This window comes from Balaenoptera borealis, assembly GCF_965194805.1.
Source record: "Balaenoptera borealis genome assembly, chromosome: 10".
Lineage (NCBI taxonomy): Eukaryota > Metazoa > Chordata > Mammalia > Artiodactyla > Balaenopteridae > Balaenoptera > Balaenoptera borealis.
The window spans coordinates 51,837,359-51,858,595 of record NC_138874.1 but is presented as its reverse complement, the minus strand read 5'-3'; the positions used below and the strand labels follow the sequence as shown (position 1 = coordinate 51,858,595).

Genomic DNA, 21,237 nt, shown 5'->3' with positions numbered 1-21,237 from the left:
CAGCTACCCCTTTCTGTGCTGCATCCATCTGACCCTCTCCTGCCATTCTATGAAGAAAAACAAAATAGCAGGGAGCCAGAGCTTCCGTTAACCTCTTGCATTATTCACTGTCCTAGTAAGTGAATAAAGGCTTGATTAGTACTTTCAGTCTTTCTGTCCAATTGACCACCTCAATACCTATTTTGTTGATAATTGTTGCAGAAAAAAGCACTTGAAAAATTCAGCATTCATGCATGATAAAAACACTCAGCAAACCTGGATCAAAAGGGACTTTTTTTTTCCCACTCTGATAATAGACATCAATACAAATACTACAGCTAGGGTGGGGGTCGGTGCGGAGATTCAGTCATGACGTCGGGATGGGGACTTCTCCCGCAGCGACGTGCTGGCGAGCCTATCTGTGTTGTGGCGTCAGGCTCCCAGGTGACTTTATGGCCAGCTGCTGCTCTCCATCGGGATGCTCATGCTGTCGGCCACGCAAGGCTATACCATCCTGACTGTGCAGCTCTTTGCATTCCTAAACCTACCGCCTGTAGAAGCGGACATTTTAGCATATAATTTTGAAAACGCGTCTCAGACATTGATGACCTTCCAGCAAGATTTGGTTATAGACTTCCAGCTGAAGGTTTAAAGGGTTTTTTGATTAACTCAAAACCAGAGAATGCCTGTGAACCCATAGTGCCTCCGCCACTAAGAGACAATTCATCTGGCGCTTTCATCGTGTTAATTAGAAGACTTGATTGTAATTTAGATGAAAAGGTTTTAAATGCACAGAGAGCAGGATACAAAGCAGCCATAGTTCACAATGGTGATTCTGATGACCTCATTAGCGTGCGATCCAATGCCAGTAAGTACAGATCGCAAAATTTGTCCAGGATAGACATAGAGCTGGAAGAAACTGACTTCGTAAAGATCAACTTAAGAAACTCCCTATACATAAATTCAAAAACGGAGATGAGTATGATGTATGTGCCATTTGTTTGGATGAATATGAAGATGGAGACAAGCTCAGAATCCTTCCGTGTTCCCATGCTTATCATTGCAAGTGTGTAGATCCTTGGCTAACTAAAACCAAAAAAACCTGTCCAGTCTGCAAGCAAAAAGTTGTTCCTTCTCAAGGTGATTCAGACCCTGACACAGATAGTAGTCAAGAAGAAAATGAAGTGTCAGAACATACCCCTTTACTCAGACCTTTGGCTTCTGTCAGCACCCAGTCATTTGGGGCTTTGTCGGAATCCCGCTCACATCAGAACATGACAGAATCTTCAGACTATGAGGAAGATGACAATGAAGATACCGACAGTAGTGATGCAGAAAACGAAGTTAATGAACATAGTGTTGTGGTCCAACCGCAGCCTGATGGTGAACGGGATTACAACATAGCAAACACTGTTTGACCTTCAGAGGGTACTGGGTTATTTCCCTTTAAAATGTTTATTTAGGCATATCGTTTTCTTGCTCCCTTCAGAGATTTCTGTAGAAATAACTTATTTTTTAGTATTCTACAGGTTAATCAGATTACTGAAACAGGTTTTTTTGATCTGGTATTTATCTGCAGGAGTGTACTTCGTTTCACTAATAACTAATACAGACTGGTGCTGTAACTCAAGCATCAAATCAGCTCTTCTTTTGGAATGAAATATAGCCAAAACATTAAAAAAAAAATTCCTCAGTAGAACTTACAATGAAGACCTAGATCACAGTATGCAAATGTTTCATGTTTTTACACACAAGGTCAGTGCTGTGGCCACCTAGCATGAGCTAAGCCAACTCCCATCTCCATAAAGTTACCTAGAGTTGTTGAGCTGGAATATGCTTGTTCTGGTATTTCTGCCATTATTAGTGAGAGGCGACAAGGTAAGTTAGCATTTTTCTTCCTATCAGCACCACAGAGACTCAAAGCTGTCTTTTTCCTTTCTATTGCCAAGTAGTCTTATCCTGATAGGAACAGTCTGTACTAGGGCAGATTGCAAAAGTTTTTTTTTTTTTTAAGGTTTTTAATACTATAGTGTTACGCATGAACTTGACTTATTGGCTAATGTCTCTGGACTTTAGTTACTGAATTTCAGTATCCTTAAGGATTTTTTGTGTTATTGTGATCAAAGCAAAAAGAAAATGCTGTATAAAAATACCAAACTTCAGTAACTGTTAATACTCAGATCATATACCTCTTAAAAAAGAGCATCTTATGCTAATTAGCTCTGCTAAACTATGTACAGAGGAAATTGTTCAAGTATTGGATTTGCAAATATTGCTTATGTTTAACAGCACTAATGATGTATTTAAACAATGTATTATGAAAAGCTAAATTATACATTATTGTAACTGTAGAAAATATAGACTTATGTATAGTCAAAATGTTAAGAATTTTTATATGGCCTTGTATAAGGGAGTTTGAATGTTAATAAACACGTTTTCCACTTTAAGAACTGGCAATAAATAAATAAATAAATAAATAAATAAATAAATAAATAAAAATACTACAACTAACATCATACTTAATGAAAGCTTCCCTGGTAAGATTTGTAGAATGAAAGAAAGACAATTCTCCCCACTTCTATTCAATGTTGTATTGAGCCTAGTCAGTGCAATACAATCAAACAAACAAAAAATAACAGGCATACAGATTGGACAGGAAGAAACAAAATTGTCTTTTCTGGTAGGTGACATAATTTTATATGATATAAATCTTACAAAATTTGCAAAGAATTTATTAGAATAAGTGAGATTAATAAGTTTCCCAGAGGCAAAATAAATATACAAAATGCATTTGGTTTCTTATTGCCTAGCAATAAACAATTGGAAATTGAAAGCAAAATAACATTGATAAAACATAAAAATACCTAAAATAGTTAGAGATAAATTATTTCAAAATATTTAAAGACCTATTCAATGAAAAAAATCTAAAAAAAAAAAAAAATTGCAGAGAAATTAAAGAACATATAGCAAATGAGGAAATACTATGTTTGTGGACGGGAAGACTCAATATTTTTTAAGATTATCCACCATTTGAATCTATGGATTTAATATAATCCTGCTCAAAATCCCAGCATACTTATTTGGTTGGAATTGACAAGGCAATTCTAAAATTTATGTGAAATTGCAAAGGATCAATAAACAATTTAAAAAGAAAATAACAACATTGGAGAACATAATATCAGATTTTAAGACTGTACAAATACACACATAATATGAAAAATTGACAATTGGACTTAAAAAAATTAAAATTTTCTGCTTTTTCAAAGACACCACTAAAAAAATAAAAAAGCATATCACAGACTTCAAAGGAATATATATGACATATGAATATGTATATTTATATGTAATTCTGATAAATAAATATATATGTGTATTTACTTGATAAAAGAACTGTATGCTGAATGTATAAAGAACACTAACAATTCAATAATAAGACTAAAACTTCAATAAAAAATGGACAAACTATTTAAACCAGACACTTCACAAAAGAAGATATATAGACAAACACATGAAAAGATATTTAGCCACTGTGGAAATTCAAACTAAATCACAAGCAGATAATACTACATATCAATAGACTGGCTAAGTTTACAAGAATTGGCTATACCAGTTATGGTGAGGATATCAGCAACTGGAATTCTTATATACTGCTGGTAGAAATGCAAAATGATACAACCACTTTGGAACAGTTTGGAGTTTCTTATTAATTTCAACCTACAAATACCGTATGACCCAACAACTTCACTCCTAGATGTGTTTCTAGGAGAAATTAAGCTTTACATCAACACAAAGACTTTACCTGATTGTTCCTATCAGTTTTATTTGTTGTAGTCCCAAACTGTAAATAGCTCAAATCTACCAATAGTTAAATGAATAAACAAATTGTGGTATAGTCAAAGAATAGATTACTTCTCAAAATAACATGAAGCAAACTACTGAGGAACACAAGAGGATTGTAAATATTACAAACACTATGAGACAAAGAAGCTAGACTCCAAAAAACTATGTACCATATTATTCTACTCACATGAAACTCTAGAAAATATAAATTGAATGTATAGTGACAGAAGGATCATCAGTGGTTGCCTGGAGCCATTGTTGGGAGGAGATGATTGCCAGGGAAAGGCAAATTTTGGGTGGATGAAAATACTGTGTCTTGACTGAGGTGGTGATTACTCAAAAATTTAAATTTGTCAAAACTAGAATGCTTACCTAAATGTCCATTGACAGATAAATGGATAAAGACATATATACAATGGAATATTACTCAGCCATAAAAAGGAATGAAATTTAGTTATGTGTAGTGAGGTGGATGGGCCTAGAGTCTGTCATACAGAGTGAAGTAAGTCAGAAAGAGAAAAACAAATACCATATGCTAACACACATATATGGAATCTAAAAAAAACAGTACTGATGAACTTAGTGGCAGGGCAGGAATAAAGATGCAGACGTAGAGAATGGACTTGAGGACATGGGGGGGAAGGGGAGGGGTAGCTGGGATGAAGGGAGAAAGTAGCAGTGACATATATACACTACCAAATGTAAAACAGATAGCTAGTGGGAAGCTGCTGCACAGCACAGGGAGATCAGCTTGGTGCTTTGTGATGACCTAGAGGGGTGGGATGGGAGGGTGGGAGGGAGACGCAAGAAGGTGGGGATATGGGGATATAGGTATACATATAGCTGATTCACTTTGTTGTACAGCAGAAACACAACATTGTAAAGCAATTATACTTCAATAAAGTTGTAAAAAAAAATAAATAAAAAATAAAAACAACAACAAAAACTAGCATGGTTAAAATGGTTGTATTTTACTGTATACAAATCATATCTCAATAAACTTAATTTTATAAATTACAAAAAATCAACCCCACTATAGAAATCAAAAAGTCTTCCATGATTTTAGAAAGTTCCAAGAGTTCTTTGTATTAAAACACTAGGATGTAAAATTGAATACTTCTGAGAAAGACAACATCATGCTTCTAGATTCTAAAATGGCCTTAACTATAAAAGGATCCAATGACTTTCTATTGAAATTAAAAAATACACACATTTTAATATTTACTTTCATATTGGAAAGGTTAAAAATGATTAAAAAAACAGTCAGAGACAAAGCATTTGATTAAGCATGAAACATTTAACTCTCACTGTGAATTTCTATGGTTTCAGGCTTAAAAGTCTTTAAGAGAACAGAAAAAAAGAACTGATCAACAATGTAAGAGAACAAATGAATAATGTAAGAGACAAAAGGCTTAGAGGACCAGGTCAGGTTAGGCACACAAGGTGTATCCACAAGGTCAATCCCACAGAGGAGCTGAACCCCACTTTCATCAAACCTACAATAATAAGGTCCATAGGTGACTCAGAGCCTCTCAAAATCATTGCAACTTTTCTACCCTGAAACATTTCTCACAGTTTTTTTATTTTTATTTTTTTCTTTCTTTATTTTTATACAGCTGGCTCTTATTAGTTATCTATTTTATGCATATTAGTGAATATATGTCAATCCCAATCTCCCAATTCATCCTCTCCCCCGCTTTCCCCCCTTGGAGTCCATACGTTTGTTCTCTACATCTGTGTCTCTATTTCTGCCTTGCAAACCAGTTCATCTGTACCATTTTTCTAGATTCCACATATATGCGTTAATATACGATATTTGTTTTTCTCTTTCTGACTTACTCCACTCTGTATGACAGTCTCTAGGTCCATCCACATCTCTGCAAATGACCCAATTTTGTTCCTTTTTATGGCTGAGTAATATTCCATTGTATATATGTACCACAACTTCTTTATCCATTCATCTGTTGATGGGCATTTACGTTGCTTCCATGACCTGGCTATTGTAAATAGTGCTGCAATGAACATTGGGGTGCATGTGTCTTTTTTAATTATGGTTTTCTCTGGGTATATGCCCAGTAGTGGGATTGCTGGGTCATATGGTAATTCTATTTTTAGTGTTTTAAGGAACTTCCATACTGTTTTCCATAGTGGCTGTATCAATTTACATTCCCACCAACAGTGCAAGAGAGTTCCCTTTTCTCCACACTCTCTCCAGCATTTGTTGTTTGTAGATTTTCTGATGATGTCCATTCTTACCTGTGTGAGGTGATGCCTCATTGTAGTTTTGATATGCATTTCTCTATTAATTAACGGTATTGAGCAGCTTTTCATGTGCCTCTTGGCCATCTGTATGTCTTCCTTGGAGAAATGTCTATTTAGGTCTTCTGCCCATTTTTTGATTGGGTTGTCTTCTTAATATTGATTTCTCATACAGTTTTTGTGAAAATGTTTTTTTTTTCTTCTTTGCCTCTTAATGACATGTTTAAGCATCTTTAGCATTCAAACTTCTTTTGAGCAGTTTTCTCACAAAATATCAAATGCCATTTTCACTTTCTTATAAACTCAAAGAGAATACATTTCACATTATTATCACATTTCTTTACTCATATAATACATGCATTGATGTTGTTCCTGAGCATATTTGAATTCTCTAGCTCATAGTCAGAAAGGACAAATCAAAATCATGGTCCCACCAAATCTATCATAGGAAAGTCATGGAGTCCAGAGAGACTTGGGTCTTTTGCTTAGAATTGAAGACAATCCTAATTGGCTCTTGTCTACCTAATGTCAAATTCATTCCCCCCCACCCCCCACCCCAGATCTTTTGTATAATGTAAGTTTGTAGAGAGCTATATGAATTACTAGCCATCCAATTTATCACCTTACAAGTCATCATATTAGACTTGGGGGCACTCTTTCTAACCTTTCCTTGTTCAGTTCAGACAGAAAATATCCCTGATATTTTCTATCAGGGATAGAGGTTAAGACAAAGCTTGACATGTTTTAATCAAACAAATCTTTGCTTTATAATGACCTTTAACCTAAACTGCTGCTCAAGTTTAATTTTGTTTCTTTCATAATAAAACTTCTAATCTAAACACTGCATTTTGGAAAAATAACCTCAGTTCATCTTTGATTCTACAGTCTTTGAAAACTCATTCTCAGGGAAAGCTAAATGCCTGAAGTGCCTCTTTCCTTGCAATAAAAGATCCAGCATATTCATATTTTAAAGCATAGAGTGCAGAAATTTCTGTGGTTTCTAGTCTTCAGTGATTGTTAGAGTACTTTACTTGTTTAATTCTGTTTTGTGTTAAGTAGATTAAAGTAAGAAGGTCTTAGTTTTAATTTTGAAAATAAACTGTTTCATTTATCAAGAGAAATATTTGTTCAAATAGGTATAATAATTATCTCCATAGAAACTGTGGGAACATTTCCAAACTATCAAATGTTTATTAATTTTAAAATGTACTTTAATTATTCATTTAGAATATGGCCATAGTAACACTTGTCATGAGTAGTTCAAAGAGGTTGTTTTTTTTTTAATTTTTATTTTTTTACTGACATTGACCCTGTTACAGAAACTGAGGGAATATGTTGAGGTGTGATATTCTGTGATTTCAAACATTCAAAGCTGAGGTATCAACCTTTATTTATATCTTTTAGTGTAACATTTTTCTTATTATTATATGAAATTGTACAATGTATAAAAACAATAATAAGCATCACCTATTCTGCTACACCCTCTCCAAAACAAACAATGCTGATAATACTGTAGTAGATGTTCTTCAGATTATTTTGCATGAGCATTGTTTAACCTAGCTGAGATCTTACTATATTTTTAATTGTGTCTGTATTTCACTTCATCTTATAAGCATGCCTCCCCGTCATTAAAAACCTCATAGATATTTAAAAATAATCCTTATATATTAGAAAATTTTTAGATTTGAAGATTTATTGCAAAATAGTACAGAGAGTTCCCAAATAACTTGCAGTTTCCCCTATTATTAACATCTTACATTAGAATGGTGCATGTTACAGTTAATGAAACAGTATTGATATACTATTATTAACTAAAGTCCACACTTTATTCAGAGTTACTTAATTTTCTCCTGATACACGTTTTGTTTCAGTATTGGGATAGCACATTACATTTAGTCATCATATCTCCTCGGGATCCTCTTAGTTATGACAACTTCTCAGACTTTTTTTTTTTTTTTTTTAATGATGTTGATAGTGTGAGGATCCCTGGTCAGGTATTGGATAGAATGCCCCTAAATTGAAATATGTCTGATATTTCTCTTATTATTAGATTAGTGTAAGTGATTTGGGGAAGGAGACCACAAAAGAGGCCATTTTCATCCTACTGTATTAAGGGTACAAGCTATCAACATGACTTACACCTGTTGATGTTAACCTTGACCACCTAACTAAAGTGGTATTTATCAACTTTTGCATTGTATAGTTACTCCCCTTCCCCCACTTTCCAAACTGTACTCTTTGGAAGAAAATCACTTTGTGTAGCCACCATTTAAGGCGTGGAGATTTATGCTCCGTCTCCTTGAGGGAGTAGTGTATATGATCATATGATTTTTCCTCTTAAAACTATGGATGTGGTTGGTTATGGTGTATAATTCCTTTTATACATTGTTGGAGTCCACTTGCTAATATATTGTTGAGAATCTTTTTCATCTATGAGATATTTGTCTGTGGTTTTCCTTTCTTGTAATGGTTTTATCTGGTTATAATGGTATTTAATGGTAGTAGGGTAATATTGGCCTTATAGAAGGAGGTAGGAAATGTTTTACTTGCTTCTATTTTCTGAAATATATTGTGGAGAGTGGATAACATTTTGTCTTTAAATGTTTGGTAGAATTCAGCAGTGAAACTATCTGGGCCTGGTGTTTTCTCTTTTGTAAGGTTATTAAGTATTGATTCCATTTCTTTAATAGAAAGAGGGAAACTCAGGTTACCTAGTTCTGGTGGTTTGGTCTTTGAAGGAATTGATACTTTATGTGTAATTTATCAAATTGATAGAACTTTTTATAGTATTTCTCTGTTATAATTTTAATGATAGTGGGATCAGCGGGGATGACCCCTCTTTCATATCTGATATTGGTAAGTTCTGTCTTCTCTATCTTTTTCTTGGTTAACCCACCTACATGTGTATCAATTATATTTATCTTTTCCAAGAACTAGCTTTTGATTTCATTGATTTTCTCTGTTGATTTCCTGCTTTCAATTTCATTGATTTCTGCTCTGTTTTTTATTATTTATTTACTTCTGCTTGATTTAGACTTAAATTCTTCTTTCTCTGGTGTTCTAAAAGACTTCCTAAGATGGAAGTTTAAGATAGTTTTTAGATCATTTTTCTTTTCTGACATATTTCTTTAACACTATAAATTCCCTTTCAAGTGCTGTTTTCATTGCATTCCACGTATTTTGCTAAGATGTAGTTTCATTTTCATTCAGTTAAAAATATTGTTTTATTACTTTGAGATTTCTTTTTTCTCCATGTATTATTTAAAAGTGTATTGTTTAATTTTCAAGTAATTGGTGATTTTCCAGCTATCTTTGTTATTGATTTTGAATATAGGTCCATTATGGTCTGAGAACATACTTTATAGGATTTCTGTTTTTAAAATCTATTAAGCTGTGTTTTATAGACCAGGAGTGGTATATCTTCGTGAATGTTCATGTTTCTTAAGAAGAATGTGTATTTTGATGTTGAATTCAGTACTTTATAAATGCCAGTTAGATCTAGTTGATTTATAGTCCTGTTAAGGTCAACTATTATCTTTACTTATTTTCTGCCTGCTTGATGTATCGATTATTGAAAGAGGGCTGTTGCAGTTTTCAATTGTAATAGTGAATTTACCTAGTGCTCCTTTTATTTCCAGCAGTTTGTGCCTCATATTCTGATGCTTTCTTGTTAAGAGCATATATGTTAAGAATGTTATATCTCCTTGGATAAGTGATTCCTTTATCATTATGTACTTCCTTTCTTTATATACATCATTGGTTTACTTGATCTGAGGTGTACTTTGTCTGAAATTAATATAAGTACTCCAACTTTTTTTGAATAGCATTAGTGTGACATATCTTATCCATCCTTTAAGTTTTAATTTATCTGTCATTTATCTCTCTCTCTCTCTATATATATATATCTATCCATCCATATATTGATCCATTATTGTATGTAACATATACCTGGGTCATTTTATTTACTTATCCATTCTAGCAGTTTCTTTCTTTTATTTGGTGTGTTTAGCTCATTCACATTTAAAATGATTATTGATATAATGCCTTTTCTATTTTCTCCTGAAGTTCACAAGTGAAAACACTGACTAGGAGACCAAAGTCATAACATCACTGTACATTTCAACTGAGAAGACTTGGAAACAATTTAACCTATGCATGAATTCTTCTCTGCAACATCCATATAGAATGTGTCTGCCCTCATTTTCCGTTAGTGATGTGAAATTTACCTTGAGTGAGACTTTCTTCCCATAGGAATATAAAAAGTTTGATAATAATACTTACCATTTATTTAACATTTACCACATACCAGACTTTGGGGTAAGATCTTTATATGCATAACCTCATTTAAATCAATTTGAAGTATTATAAACTCATTTTAAGGATGAAGTAATGAAGACATAGTTTAGGAAACTTCCACAAGGACACACAGCTGCTTAGTTCTGTCTGATTCTAAAGACTGTGTTCCAAATCGTTATGGAATGCCACCTCCTTGAAATATACACACATTTTGTTTTAGTCTTACAGAATAAACTGATTCCGTAGAGTTATCATAAAAAAGTGATTATCGATATAGCAGGATTAATATATATCACATTGGTAACTGGTTTTTAATCATTGCATTTGTTCTTTGTTTTCTCTTTTTCTCCTTTCTCTGTTTATAACTGAGCATTTTTATTGAGCATTTTATTCCATTTTACTTCCTCTCTTAGCATAGCAATTATACTTTAAAAAATGTTTTAGTGATTGCCCTAAAATTTCCAATTGCACGTTTGTAAGTAATATATGTCCACCTTGAAATAACACTATACCATTTTACATGAAGTTTCAGTTCCTCCCTTCTCTCCCTTTGATGTTACTATCATTCCTTTTACTTATCATATGCTATAATCACTGCATGAAATATTACTATTATAACTTTAAACAGTTAACTTTTAGACTAATTAAGAACAAGAAAAGTAAAAAAGTTTATTTTATCTTCATTTGGGTTTTGAGTGTGTGTTTCTAGGTTTGAGTTTCATTTTTCTCTTCTTCAAACATGTTCTTTTAACATTCCTTGCAGGACAGATCTTCTGGTGAATAATTTCTTCAGTTCTGGTCTGTCTGAGAAAGTATTTCTTATTCACTTTTGAAGAGTAATATTATTGGATATAGAATTCTCATTTGTTAGGGCTTTATCTTTCAGCACCTAAGTATTTCACACAACTCTTCTTGCTATTATGGTTTCTGATGAAAAATCCACTTTAATTCCTATCCTTATTCTTAACCTATTGCTTCTTTCAAGATTTTTTTCTTTGTCTTTAATTTTCTACAATGTAAATAAGATAAACATGTCTATATTTTAGCATTTCTCTTGTTTAGTGTTTTCTGAGCTTCCTAGGTCTGTGGTTTGGTGTCTGCCATTAATTTTGCATAGTCATTGGTTAATACTACTTTAAGTATTTCTTTCATTTGTTCTCTCTTCACTTTCTAGTATTCCAGTTATGCATTTTTGCACTTTTTGAAATTGTTCTTGAATACTCTGTTCTGTTTTGTCAGTCTTTTTTTTTTTTTTCTTTGCATTTATGTCTGGGAAGTTTCTGTTGATTTATCTCAAGCTTACTGATTGTTTCTTCAGTCATGTCCAGTCTACCAATAAGCTTATCAAAGATTGCTTTCATTTCTAGTAAGGTGTTTTTATTTCTAGCATTTTCTTTTGATTCTTTCTTAGAATCTCCATCTTTCTAATAACATTACAATCTGTTCCTGCATATTGTCTATTAGTTCCATTAGAACCCTTACCATAATAATTATAGTGTTTTAAAATTCCTGTGTGTAAAAATATCTGTGTCATACCTGGATCTGGGTCTAATATCTGCTTTGTCTCTTCCATTGTGCTTTTTAAAAAGTCTGGCTAAGAGTTGTGCCATGTTTAATGTTTGCAGTAGCTGTACCTCCTAGGGATTTCAAAATCCTGTAGTGTTTTTGCTTTTGTCTCCTGACTTTGGTCTTCCTTATATACCCTTCCTCAGAGATACTAGCTATCTAGTATCTCTGATAATCCACTATTACACTGGAGCCCTCTTGGTGTGGTGGTAAGGTGTGGGAGTTGGAAGCATTCTAGGTAAATCTGTCTTTTAGTGTGTTCATGTCTGTGACCTGTGACCTTTACAAGTGTTTATTCTCGTAGAGTTTCCCACCCAAGTCCTGTACTTGGGTAAGATAGGAAGGATAGAAGGGGCTGCAGTGAGATGAACACCCTTCCTCCATGACTCTGGAACAAGACTCTAGTAAAGTCTTTATCCTGGAGAGAAGGCCTTTGTTATAGAGAATGCGGTGGTAATATTTCAGAATGATTTTTCTTTCTTTCTAGTTGATTGAATCAAAAGGTGCCCTTTCTTAGATATTCAACCATGAGAACCTAGTGGAGTTCCTGGAGGTAAAGCTCATGAACATTTTGCTGCCCACATTCCACCAAGACTGTGACCTCCAGGAGTTTCTTCCTCTCATGTTAATCTATATTCAATCTAAAGCAATTAATCAAAATTACCATTCAGTGCTCCTACCATTTTATGGTTCCAATGACTTTTGCTCCAGGTAATCAGATCTCTGCTGTGACTTTCTGGATTCACCTGTCTCTCTAAATTTCATGAAAATAATGTGCCCTGAAATCTCAGTTCTCTGACGAGTCAAAGAGACATTTTTAAATTGTTGTTGTAATGATGGGAGTGACTATTTCTCTGGAGCTAAAACTGCCTCATAACTATTTTAATGGTTGAACTATTTTATCTGAATATAGTTTGTTTCACTTATTTCTTGTTAAGCATTTAGTTTTTGTTTTCTAATTACAAGAGATAGTACAGAGATAAACAGTATTTTTATATCATGACAAATTAAATCCATATAATTTAAATTACTGAGTTCAAGTTTATGAATTTATTGCTTTGATACCTAAAGCCATATTGCTTTCAAAAAACTTATCATATCCTCAGGTCCTATGAGAGTGAATAAAAGTGCCCTTTTATTATTGTACTTTTTGAACAATGCATATTATCATTTAAAAAATTGATGTTTTCCAAGTGAAATATGATGCATTTAATTGTATTTATTTTATTACAAAAATGTTGAGGAATGTGAACATATATTTATATTTGTACAAGCTATTTCAGCATCTTCTTTCTTGATTCTAATTATGCTCTTTACCCATCTGTAAATTGAGATCTTAAAAGGCTATCAATTTGAAAGCATTTTTGATACATTAAGAATATTAATCCTTTGTCATATTTATTGAAAATATTTTAAGTACCATATTATTTGCCTTTAATTGTGATGTGATGTTTACTTTGATATATATTAGTTTCAAGTGTTATATATTTTAATATGCCTATACCTTTGTTTGTAATTTCTTCTATTACTTCTAAGTTTGAATAGTTCTTCCCAATCTAGGCTAATGGCTTTTTAATAGCAATGGTGATACATATTACTTGTGATGGTTGTTCACCATTTCAAGAATTATCATGCTACTGGAACTTCGGTGAGGATACTTTGTTAGTATTTTCATGCTCTTTAATAATCTCCATGCTCTTGACACTATTCTGGTGATTTGATTTGCCTTCAGCAGTTCCATAAGAAATGTCTTTATCTTCTGAATTATAACCATTGGCATTTACTTTGTTATTACAGCATTAAAAATAAGAGTCAGCACAGGATCACAGTATGCAGGGTTTTAATCTCTCATCAAACAAATGACATAATCTTCTCTGGAATCCCCACCTAGTCTGTAAATGACTCAGTTTGGTGGCACTAAGACAAAAATCTTACTTCTGGTGATTATTTTTTATGTCAACTCTAAAATTGTCAAGTTTATCCTGTACAGTCTGATTAATATAAGGGAAGATTCCATACCCTACAGTAACATATTTTTATCTTTTTATTCCCATGATACATAGATGTGTATTATGAAAATTAACTTCAAATAGAAAAGAATGAGTCCTCTCACAATCTTTACTTTTTATATTAGATTAACATGGAGACTGCCAAATATTGAGTTTGAAGAGAGCCAAAATGTGTAATATGTTCTATCTCCTGATGTATTAAAAATGTATACAAGATGGTTATACATGTGAAGGCTACTAATTTCTCAACACTCTTTTTATGTTTTGGGAATTCTTCCTTACCTAGGTCCAACCTCCTACAACAAGTGAGAAAGAGGCAAGATGTTTTCAGTCCCTGCTCCCCATCAGGCAGGGTCAACTAGAGATTTGACTTCTTCAGAACTGAGTCAAAGGTATAGCAAAGTTGAGAAATTATTCACATCGGTGTCAAAGGCTGTCAGTGGCAATAACCTAGAGAGTGGTGGTGAAGTCTGTTCATTTTCTAGACCTGATTATCTAGCCTATAATGTAATTCTGTAAGACCTGATATTCTTCCAAAAATTTTCTATTATGCTTAAGCAAAGTTTATTTCTGATGATTGCAATAAAGCAATCTGACTATATAGAGAAATGCATTGATGTCTACTTGATTTCTTGTATCAGAAATAACACTCCAAAGGAGAATCTAATATTTTATTATTTTTCTTTAACATCAAGAGGGAAAAAACTAACTTGTTACACTATGAACATTAAAAAATCACTTTTATAGCTGCATACCAAGAAGAAACATGTTATGAAAGCTCTACTCTTTTAAACGATGTTATACATGTCTCTTTTCTCAGTTACCATATCTTACATGTCTTTTCAATCCCTCAAATTATTAATTTTAGTTTACAAAAGGAAAATGCCAACCTACATCAATGAAAACACATTTACTGGCCAAACACTGTTAGAATCATGTTTATCTTTGCCTGGGAAAAGGTGATCTAAAATGACATTTTGAACCAAAGCATTTTTGCAGCATATTTGCTATGGTTTCTTTTATTTGACCAAAATACATGCTATAAAATATTATCATTAGAATTACTTTTCACATTTATTGTAAGAACCTATGTAATTCTGAGGTTTTACCCTGGGATTCAGTAATGCATATGCATTCCAAGAAGAACATATGGAGATTAATTTGTTGTTTTGTCAAGTTTCTTCAAAATCAAAGTTTCACGGGATTGAAAGCCAGTGCACTCTACATTTAAAATCTGAGTGTGATATTATATCATTCTTTTAATCATTTAAAAATGTTTCCTGTTATTTTTCCTTGGAGATGTATATAAGGTGTGGTCTTTACCATCAAGGAGTTCACAATATAGTAGGGGTGAACTGTCAGGAGCTAAGAATTATTGGGAAATGTTTCATTGAAGAGTTAGGCTTGCACTGAATCTTAGTACTTGATTTCTGAGGGAACACAGAAAGGATAGGGGAGTCCAGGATTAAGAAAGACAACAAATGAAGGCATGATAATATGGAAGAACAAAACAGTTTCAGGGAATAGCAAATAATGTGACTGAAGGTAAAGTGTAACAGAAATAACAGTGAGAAATAAGGTAGTAAGACAGTGGTTTTTAATTTTTTTTGGATACTGAATTCCACTAATAAGCTGAGGGAAAATGTCTTAATCAGAAAAGACACATACTCTATTTTGTGAAGAATTTTTCATCAATATTATGTCCATCCATGGACTCAAGATCACAGAGGACTTTTTATATTATGCTATGATGTTTATTTTTTATTCTATATGCACTTTAAGATGTGAGTGATTTAAACAAAACCAGATGCATGAATGGGACCAGATACACTAGAAGACATGAGTGATTTAAATCAGAACAGGGATTAGTATGATGTCTTTCTGCATCCAATCACAGTGACACAAGCATTCACCAACATTATTTCCTAGGTTACAGCTTCTCATGAGATTAGGAACTGTTAATTGATGTAACCTTGTTACTGTCTGTATTATAGATAACATTTGCCTTATTGCAATGCCTTGGTTGGGCTATTTCCTGTTACAGATCACCCCTAATACTTCCTCCCTAGTCTTTGGGCAAAGGGCACTGCTTTTTCCTTTGTATCATTTCATCTCAATTATGGACATAGACCCTTTCCTCTCTCCAGAGAGCAGAACAAATACCAGGCTGTAATTTTAGTCAGAGTTTAATGAAAGGGTAGGGACAATGAATGGAAATTATGGCACAAGAGTAAAGTAAAACTTCTAGCCAAGCCTTGGGTCTCTTAATCAATTTCAGCCAATCTTTCTAACAACTCTAGAACTGCTTCAGGCCTCCAGAGGGCTTGGAATCTGGACATTTATTCTATTGCCCAGAAAAAAAAAAAAGCTTCTCTCTTGAGTTTGTATAATGTCTCTTTCATGAAATTTATTCCCTATCCAGGATTAATCTTCGTAGGTTGCTTGACATTGGGAACACTAATTCATTTTAGGTGTGTGATAGAAAGCATTCAAAGAAAGAACTCATCGATTCCTTCCTGGGGGTGGGGGAAAAGGGGAGATATTAATCAAAGAGCACAAACTTTCCGTTGTAAGATGAATAAGTTCTGGAGACCTAATGTACAGCATGGTGATTATAGTTAATAATACTGTATTATATACTTGAAATTTACTAAAAGAGCAGATCTCATGTTAATACCACACCAAAAACAAAAGGGGGGGTAACTACAGAATGCTATGTTAATTCATTTGCTTGTTGTTATCATTTTGCAATGTATACATATATCAAAACATCACATTGTATAACTTAAATATATACAATATTTATTTGTCAAAAATAAATAAAAACTTTAAAAAAGTAATTCCTTTCTTCCTTACGTATGTGTGCCCTTGCACCCATGAAGAAGGAAGAGTCCATATCTCCACTCCTCCCACTCTGAATCTGGGCTGAATTGTTAATTACCTTGATTAATACAATGTGACAGAAATAATGCTCTATCAGTTTCTGGCCTAACCTTCAAGAAACAGACCTCAAAGCTTCTATTTTCTTGAAAGCCAGCACCATATAGGATGTCTGACTATCTTGAGACCACCATGCTGTAGGAAATCCCAAGCTAGCCACAGGGAGAAGCCTTTTGGAGAGAGAATAACCAACCAGCCTCCAGATGTTCCAACCATCCCAACTGAGGAATTAGAACAGGTGAGTAATAAAGCCACCATTTTGGACTGAATTGTGTGCCACCCCTCACCCCCACCCCTGGATTCATGTTGAAGATCTAACCCTCCAGGGTGACTATATTTAGAAATACAGCCTTTAAAGGAGGTAATTACGGTTAAACGAGGTCATAAGAGTAGGATCATAATCCAATAGGCCTGGATTTTTATAAAAAGAGGAAGAACAAGAAATGCATAAACACAAAGAAAAAGCCACCTGAGGACACACTGAGAAGGCCTCTTGTCTGCAAGCCCAAGAGAGAGGTCTCAGGTGAAACCAAACCTGCTGGCATCTTGATCCTGTACTTCTAGTCTCCAGAACGGTGAGAAAATAAATTTAGGTTGTTTAAACTACCTATTCTGTGGGATTTTGTTATGGCAGCCCTAGAGAACTAATACAGCCATCCTGGAAGTTCTATCCCTAACACACTCCATGTAGCAGATAAACTACCCAGCTGAGCGACACACAAATGGCAGAATCATGAGAAATAGAAAGTTAGTTTCCTGTTAAATTTTGGGATAGTTTCTCAGCAGGGATACATGGCTGAAACAAAGGTAAAGCCTATTCCTACCCACAGGGGTGTTTGTTGATAAAATGACACTGACAGATATTTCTTGTTCATAGATAGTCACCAAGATCAGGGTCATTCAGTGCTACTCATGAATACCTAATTACATCCTCCTACCTCCAGACTTTCCCATAGTCACTCCCTATTCAAATAACCACATTTGACAACGTGATAAATTATAAAAATAATTCTTCATTTGTAACATCCTTGCAACTTTTGGGGGGATAATGCCTTCTAAAATAGGACAAAGTATGAATTGAAGAACTGTTGAATGTTATTTGCTAACATTTTATTTATGATTTTTTAATTCAATTTAGTAAATGAAATTGGAACAAACTTTTTGTGATGAGAAAAACAACTGTGGAGAAAAACAACTTTTGTTTTTCTGAGTTGCCGCCTAGGCATTGTACAATATGATAACCTTGCTCACACCCAGAGTCTGAACATTTAGATAAGAACTTGAATTTAGGATGCCTATCATAAATTCTTGCTTTCCTTTTTCCTGGGCACTTTTAAAAATAGTAACCACTCACAGTTAAGCCTGGGAACAGTTAGTAACCCTCACCCCAACCATCTTTGCTTTCTATTCTGCTCCTTATCATCTTCTGCTCACTTCTGACCTTGGAGGGAAGACTCAGCTCATTGAGCCTCTTTGCTTCTGGGATCTTGTGACTATTTCTTTTGTGTCAGTGTATTGAAAAATGTGACTTGAATCAAAATGATCCTGTGAGTTTCACTTCCCCAAAGGGGGAGCTTGGATGCTGAGGGAGCTACCCGCTGACCACATGTGGGTGGCTTGTGCCACCTTCTTCAGCAGATCAGAATCTGCATATTCTTAATGTAATACACCAGTTGTGGGCCCCCCAGTACACTACTTCTGGGGGCTAACATTAATCATTGTATTATCAACATAATTTAGTGTCATAAAATGAATTTGGGGTTTTCCAATTTTTTTCTGTACTAAGAGACAAAGAGTACATTAACTACATGTTCCTTGGATATTACAGAGAGATCTTTAATTGACTTTTCAATTAACTTGATGTTTTTTTTTTTTTTTTTTTTAGATTTCTTGGGTCAATAGCAGTAATATTTATTTTCCCCAAAACATTTATTTCACAATGATATTCAAATTAATTGACATAAGCTGTGTGGGCTATTTTCTTTTGTTTTCAGTTTTACCGGCATATGTCTGTTTCTTCTCTTCTTTTATTTTCCCCTTTTTTTTCCAACTTTATTGAGGAAAAATTGACAAATATAATTGAATATATTTAAAGCGTACAATGTGTTAATTTGATATACAAGTATGTTGTGTAATAATTACCAAAATTAAGATAATTAACACATTCACCACCTCACATAGTTAACTTTTACATTTTTTTGTGTGGTGAGAATGCTTAAGATCTAGTCTCAGCATCTTTCAAGTATATAATACTGTATCACTAACTACAGTCACCATGCTGTACGTTAGATCCCCAGAACTTATTCTTATTACTGAAAGCTTGTACTTTTTGAGACCTACAAATTTCCCCTCCCTCCTTTTTTCCCTTCCCACCATTCTATTCTCTATTTCTATGAAATTTGCTTCTTCTTTTTTTTTTCTTAATAGATTCCCACATAAGAGTGAGATCATACAGTATTTGTCTTTCTCTGTCTGGCTTATTTCACTTAGCATAATACCCTCCAGGTTCAACCATGTTGTCACAAATGGTAGGATTTCCTTGTTTTATATAGCTGAATGATAGTCCATTATATATTTATATCTAGATAGATAAATAGATAGGGGTAGACAGATAGATAGATGTCCATTTATCCATCAAAGGACAGTTAGGCTGTTTCCATATCTTGGTCATTGTGAATAATGCTACAATGAACATGGGAGTGAAAATGCACACTCTAATTGAGATTTGAACTCAACTATTGCTCCAAAGATTCTGATTTTCCTGGGCAATCTCTTCTAGCAAACAGAGTAAAATTAACTCTCAAAGCAGAGGTGCTTCCCAATCTTCATGTAAGTGACATTGTCATCTGAGGTATATTTTATTTGTAAGGATTTTAAATTTCTCATTTCTATGAAATGCCAAATGTCCTTACCTGAAAACTCTTTAAACTCTAAAAGACAGGCTGCAATCTTGCATTCAGGGACTTGGGGCTTAAAGTGGGCTTTTCATCCAGCAGGGCAACACTGATCTGCAAGCAGAATGTGTGAATGCATCAGTCAGATTTGGTTCCTGGAATGAGGTCTCCTGATGAAAATCAGTATCATAAAATTACTCTTACTTTGTGCTCACCTATTGTGGTATCTTCCTAAATCTTTTAAATTAAAAAATAATGTTTTAGATGTCACTGACTCCTGAGGTTTATTATCCAGCCCTCTTCACAAACAAAATGTGGTATGTATACACAATTTAGAAGAAAACTGATGAGAATACATAGCCCTCAAATAAAAATATATTACATCCAGATATTACTATGAAAGCTTGCCAAACAAGATCAAAAGTGTAAGAGTCAGGGAGATGGAAAGGGAGAATTAAGAACACTAAATGCAATCTTAAGAAATTGTTAACTAGCAGAAAGAGTTTAAGATACTGAAATAAGATAGAATGGGACTAGAATTCTACCATTTATCAGTAGCCTGACTTTGGGTGAATTATAAAATTTGGTTTCCATATTTATAAAATTGGGATAATAATATCTATCCCCCATGGTTTTTAGAAGGTATATTTAAATTACGTGCATCTATATTTTGCTCAATCTGAGTGAAAAAATGAACGTTCAGAGAACTGAGAGCAAGGCAGATAACACTAGTTAAAAAGCAAAAAAATTACCAGGAACAGGAGAGACTTATCTTCACTAGCCAGGTGGGGACAGGGCCCAGTCTTAAATTAGCCAAATATCTCCAAGAAAACTGCTGAAAACAGACTAAACATCCCTTGCTTCATGGATAAGAAATCTCTGATATCCCTACCAATTGGGAAATACTGAATATGGAGGTAGGGCAGCAAAGTATCAGAAGAGGAGATGGAAGCAGGAAAGGAGAGGAGAGTGAATGTCTCTATTCTACATAAAACAGATCCCATCAGAGAAATGGAATTAACCCTGCCTGAAGCTGGTCCGCTGGCTCTCCTGAGGGCAAAGAGTCACAAATGGAGTTAAACTGAAGACGGTTGATGTTCACAAGCTGATATGACTAGAGTTCCCTAATGCTGGGTAGTACACAACTTCTGGAAATATATGCAGGGGGCCTGACTTCCTGGGGGATAACTGGGAAACAATAATCCTTAATGTCAATCTTGATTTGCTGCTAATGATTTGGGATCTTGAGGTTTCCAGTATTGCCTGGGTAGATATTGATACTTGGGGTTTGGGTTATTAGTAGGTGCTCAAATAATGTTTTTTCATTCCTTTTTAAATTACTGGTGATCTAAATTCTGTGGCTTCACAAATTAATCAGGTGGAAGTAAGATAAATCCTAAGAAACATCCCTTAGGTATTTGGCCACATATATTAAAGAGTAGGTCCACTTAAAA

General features: G+C 34.0%; 1 pseudogene across 1 annotated transcript; it reads left to right on the top strand.

Annotated features, from left to right (window-relative positions):
• The first annotated feature begins 457 nt into the window (after positions 1–457).
• LOC309604786 (E3 ubiquitin-protein ligase RNF13 pseudogene) lies at positions 458–10,497 on the top strand (annotated as a pseudogene). Its single transcript has 2 exons — positions 458–625; positions 858–10,497. The product of its transcript is annotated as an E3 ubiquitin-protein ligase RNF13 pseudogene (transcript).
• The last annotated feature ends 10,740 nt before the right edge of the window (positions 10,498–21,237 follow it).